The sequence below is a fragment of the Heterocephalus glaber genome, unplaced genomic scaffold (genome assembly GCF_053883595.1).
Source record: "Heterocephalus glaber isolate CG9 unplaced genomic scaffold, H.glaber_assembly_v1.0 deba00001429, whole genome shotgun sequence".
Lineage (NCBI taxonomy): Eukaryota > Metazoa > Chordata > Mammalia > Rodentia > Bathyergidae > Heterocephalus > Heterocephalus glaber.
In genome coordinates, this window is record NW_028258294.1 from 3,138,585 (window position 1) to 3,144,584 (window position 6,000).

Here is a 6,000-nt window from a genome sequence, read left to right on the forward strand (position 1 = left end):
TTAGCTCAGTGGTGCCAGTGCCTGTCTCTCAAGTGCAAGGTTCTGAGTTTGATCCCCAGTACAAAAAAAAATTGGGGGAGTTTCATGTATTTTTTAGTTCCTTATGTAGTCTAGATGTTAGTCCTTTGTCTGAGTAGTTGTTAAATTTTTTTTCCTGTTCTATGTGTTGTCTCCTCACTCTGTTGGTGGTTTATTTTGCTCTGCAATACTTTTTTTTTTTTGTACTGGGGATTGAACTCGGGACCTTGTGCTTGTGAGGCAGGCAGTGGAACCACTGAGCTAAATCCCCAGCCCCTCTGCAATACCTTTCTATTTAATTAATTTATTTATTTATTTTGATACCAGAGATCGAACTCAGGACCTTGTGAGGCAGGCGCCGGAACCACTGAGTTAAATCCCTGGCCCTGCAATACCTTTTTAATTTGATGTGATCCCAGTTACTGATTCTTTATAATATTTCCTGGTTTTTTGGAATAGATTAGAAGAAGCAGAAACAACTCTAGACATACTCAGCCACCTCATCTTTGACAAAGGAGCCAATCGCCCTCATTGGAGAAAAGATAGCCTATTTAATAAATGGTGTTGGAAAAACTGGATTTCAACCTGCCAAAGACTAAAACTAGACCCATGCCTATCACCGTGCACTAAACTAAGACTGAAGTGGATTAAAGAGCTAAATATCAAGACAGAAACAGTAAACTTGCTGGAAGATAAGTTAGGTAGAACTCTCAATGACATTGGCATAGGAAAAGGCTTCATGAACAAAACTTCAGTAGCACGGGAGCTAACACAAAGAATCAACAACTGGGATCTCATCTTATTAAAAAGCTTCTGCACTGCAAGAGAAACTACCAATAGAGCTAAGAGACAACCTACAATATGGGAAGAAATTTTTAGTAGTTGTACCTCAGACAAAGGTCTACTATCTAGAATATATAAAGAATTGAAAAAAAATCAGACCCCCCCCAAATTCAAAGACCCAATTCAAAAATGGGCATCTGAAATGAACAGACATTTCTCAAAGAAGTAAAAACAGCAAATAAATATATGAAAAAATGTTCAACATCACTGGTCATTTGAGAGATGCAGATGAAAACAACACTGAGATTCCACCTCACCCCAGAAAGAATGGCTGCTATCAAGAAATCAACCAATAACAAATGCTGGTGGGGAGAGAAAGGAACCCTACTCCATTTTTGGTGGGATTGCAGACTCGTGCAACCACTGTGGAAATCAGTATGGAGATACCTCAAAGAACTAGGATTAGAGGTCTCATTTGACCCAGCTATTCTTCTACTGCGTATCTTCCCCAAAGAATTAAAAGAATCATACCAAAGTGATATATGTGCACCTATGTTTATAGCGGCACAGTTTGTAATAGCTAAGGTTTGGAAACAGCCCAAGTGCCCATCAACTGGAAACTGGATAAAGAAGATGTGTTTTTTTTATAAAATGGAGTACTACTCAGCCATAAAGAATGAGAAACTAGAGTCATTTACAGCTAAATGGATGCATATTGAGGCCATACTCTTAAGTGAAATAAATAGGACACACGTGTAAATACTGAATAGTATCTCTAGTGTGAGAAACTGAAAGTGTAAATAAGGATGAAAATGATTAAAATGAATAATTGATAATTTGAAATAGGAAAAGGTCCAAAGGTGGAAGGGTGGCGGGAGGGGAAGGGGAAAAGGAAGAAAGGAAAGGAAAAATTATGTGAAAGAAAAAAAAAATGGAAACAAAGTCTATGTAAATAGGGAAGGGCGGTGGGGGTGAAGGGTGCACTGGTAATGGGGAAAAAAATAAGAACTAAGATACATCATGTTCAGGTACTCCGAGGAGCTGACTGCAGTGAAGAACACCCGGGAAGGAACACACTGGACAAGTTGGAAAGCAAAACAGACCTTTATTAGTCTGGCCAAATGGCACTCCCAAAGCAAAGTAGCTTAGAGAGGTACCTGGCTCAGAGCCCGAGGCTGTTTTTATAGGGGGTTGAAGGGGAAATTAGCAAGAGAAAAAAATGTTGATGGTCAAGAGATGTTTGCAGATTGTCTTATCGATGGCTGTGTCACGAACATCAGTTTGGGACAAACAAGGAGTCGGGTAATTCACTTAGGAACTCTATGTTTGTTACAGATTTTATCTAGTGTCCCAGAACTAACAAGCACATTTTAACCATTAACTCACAATCAGTCACTATGTTGGGGCTGGGGGAGCCTTTATGATTACGGAGTTATGCAGTCCCACAGTCTTTATCTGAGCCAATTTTATAAGAGACCCATTTTACAACATTTTTAAGCAACTAAGTCCAAATGTAACACATCCAAAACAAGAATAAAATGTAGTTTTAACAAAAGACAATGCATAAGAAAAACAAGTAATTTGCAAACATTTAAAACACACAACTTAAAATTAAGACACTTTTGAAACAAAAGCCAAAACAAAGGCCAGAATTTATGAAACAGAAACCTCTATGAAACAAATGTCCAGAGGCTATGAAAGAAAAAGTTACAATCTATGAAGCAAAAAGACCAAAGTTAGAACCTATGGAACAAAAGCAAACTCTTACCTCCAACCAGTAATCTCGGTGGAAGACCTCCAAAATGATATAGGGGAAGAGATGTAACTCCCAAACCTACTAGATATCTGAAATGCGAGTTCGTGTTCTCTAAAATCGCAGAATAAATTCTAGGAACAAAGGAGGTTAAGAGTAGGAAAAATTTATTGAGAGAAAGAAAGCTTCTGTCTAGGAGACACAGAAGGGGGACCAGAAAGTGGGTTGCCCCTAGAATTTTTATATCTTCTTGATTCAGCTTTGTTAATTCATTTGTATCTAGGATTCTATCTATTTTTTTCCTTCATTTTCTATCTTATTAGAGTATAGGTTTTCAACATAGGTACTGATGAACTTCTGGATTTCTGTGGGATCCTTTCTGATTTGCCCTTTTCATTGCTAATTGCATGGATTTGGGTGTTTCTGTGGGACCAAAATGACTCCATCTTGGAGCCGTCTCCTTTGTTCTCTCAAATTTGTGCTTAAACTAGGAATTCACCACTTGAAATTCCTGAGTTTATTACCCAACCACCTGTGTGCCCGGGGAAAGAGCGTTCGGGGCACACTATCTGTAGGATAAGCAGTTAATGAGCTGACTGTCCACACAAGATAGATGCGGCCATTAGTTAGTGGGTCTGCTAACGATCAGTATGTAACAACCGGCCGTTAATCTTTGCCCCTTTCTCCCTCACAAAAACCAATACGTAATCCCCTTCGACCCCCAAAGCCTAGCCAACCAAAACCCTACACTTCATATGTATTAAGTATTAACCAATCACCTGGCTACTAATAACCAAAGCTTGTTGTATTCTCAATAAAAACCCTGCTAGTTAGGGACTCAGGGCTCTCAATCTCGATCCGCTGTGTCGGTGACAATTGAGAGTCCCTGCTTAAGCTTGAATAAACGACCCTTGTGTGCTTACATCGGAAACGGCCTCCTGGTGGTCTTTGGGACCTCACAATCTGGGCACAACATTTCCTTTCCATTTTTATGAGGTCAACTAAGGGTTTATCTATTTTATTTAATTTAATTTTATTTAATGTTAAATTTACTCCCTCATATGTGCTTTGAGTTTAACTTATTCTTTTTCTAGAAGCTTGAGGTTCAATATTAGGTTACTTATTTGACCTCACTATTTTTCTGATGAGGGAATTCACTATAAATTTCCCTCATAGGCCTGCTTTCATTGAATCCCATAAGTTCTGATACCTCATATTGGCATTACTGTTTAATTGTAGAAACTGTCTAATTTCTTCTTAAATTCATCTGTGACCCATTGGTTTTTCAGGAAGGTGTTATTTAAATTCCATGTGTTTACATATTTTTGTGGTTTCTTTTGCCATTGATTTCCTATTTCACTGCACTATGATCTGGATAATATGCATGGAACACTTTTCTTTGTATTTATTAAACATATTCTATGAGATAGTATGTGGTCTATTTTGGAGAAACTCCCATGTGCTGCTGAGAAGAATATGTATTTTGTTGTTAGGTGGAATGGTAAGTTTATTTGTTCAAAGTTTTGGTTCAGCTCTGATATTTCTGTTCATTTTTTTTATCTAGTTGATTTGTCTGTTTGTTACAGTGGGATATTAATGTCCCAACTTTAATGCTTCTCTGATTTTTCATATCCATTAGAGTTTGTTATATATAGTTCAGTGCACCAGTATTTGGTGCATATATATTTATGATTGTTATCTCTTCCTCCTGGATTTTTCCTTAACAAGTATGTAGTGATCTTGTCTCTTCTGAACAGTTTTGGGTTGAAATTCACTTTGTCTGCAAATAGAATAGCCACCCCTGCTTTTTTAAAGGTTCCTGTCACATGGAGTATTGTTCTGCCCTTCAACTTTCAGTCTATGAATTTTTGAGTTAAATGTGTTTCTTTTATGCAGCATATTGTTGGATCTTGTTTCTTTAGCTATTTTTTTCCCCAGTACCGGGGATGGAACTCAGGACCTTGCACTTGTGAGGCAGGTGCAGTGCCACTGAATTAAATCCCTGGTAGGATCTTCTTGATCCATTCTGCCAATCTGTTTCTTTTGTTTTGAGAATTGAGACAATTCATATTGATGGTTACAAATGACAGTTATTGATTTATCCTTGTCATATTATTTTCCTTTGTTGGTTCCTCTTTCCTCTCTGTTTAATTGCTTGCCTTGTCTGGTGAATTCATTCTATTGGGATTCTTGAAATTGTTGTCTTTTTCTAGCACATTCTCCAGAACTTTTTGAAGTGCTGGTTTGGTAGTCATGACTTTCTTCAGGTGTTCTTTATCATAGAAATATTTTATTTCTCCATTAATTTTGAAATACAATTTTGTAGGGAACATCAATTTGGACTGCTGGTTGTTTACTTTTAAGGCTTGATATACTTCCAAGCTCTCCTTGACTTAAGGGTTGTGTTGAGAAGTATACTGTGATTCTGATGGGTTATCCTTCATTGGTGATATGTTTCTTTTCTCTAACATCTTTTAATCTGTTCTTGTATTGAATTTCTGGAATCTTGACTATTATAGGCCTTGGTGTAGTTTGTCTGATCATAACTATTTGGAGTTCTGTATGCTTCACTTATCTGTATCTCAAGTTCTTTTTCCATTCTTGGAAAGTTTTCTGCTATTACTTATGTAAGAATTTTTTAAATGCCCTTTGTACTATCTTCTGATTCATTGATTCAAATTATTCTTATATTCATTTTCTTTGCATCATTTAGCAGCTATTGGATTGATTTTTTATCATTCCTTGCTGTTTTTAAGGGATCTTTCATCTGATGATCCCCAACCACAACCCTATCTTCTAGATCTGATATTCTGTCTTCACACTGGTTGATTCTTGTGCATATACTTTCAGTAGAATTTTTAATCTCCTGGATTTCTATTTGAGTCTGTTTTATGAAATCCAGTTTTTTTCTATATTGGGCATTCATGTTTTCCATGTATTTCTTATGTTCCTCTATATTTTAAAAATCTGTGTCTACTCTAGATTTGCTAATCATTTCTTTCATTATGGTTGCCATCTCTTTAAATATCTGTTTTGCTTTTGTCAAGAGACTTATTGACCTGTTTTGTTACTTTCACTACCAACATTTCATTGACTTCAGCTGGAAAATTTTTTTCTTTCTTCCACTTCAATGGCCCCTTGGTTTGCCTTGGGTGAACTGGGGGTCATGCATCTTGCCTCCATGTCTTCTATTTTCTTTTCTTTTTTTGTTTGTTTATTTGATTTCTGGATTGAGGCTTATAAATTCCTTATAGTAGGTACCTTTTTTGCTAGTATTGAGACCTCTTTAGGAAATGACTACCTTTCAGAGATGTCTTCTAGGCATAGTTGGCTTTTGGGTCTTGTGTTTGTCCCATGATCCTGCCTCTTCAATTTATTATGGATGAAGGTTGTTTGGCCTAGTACCCAGTACTTTAGTACTGGACTACAGTATTCCTTATGACCCT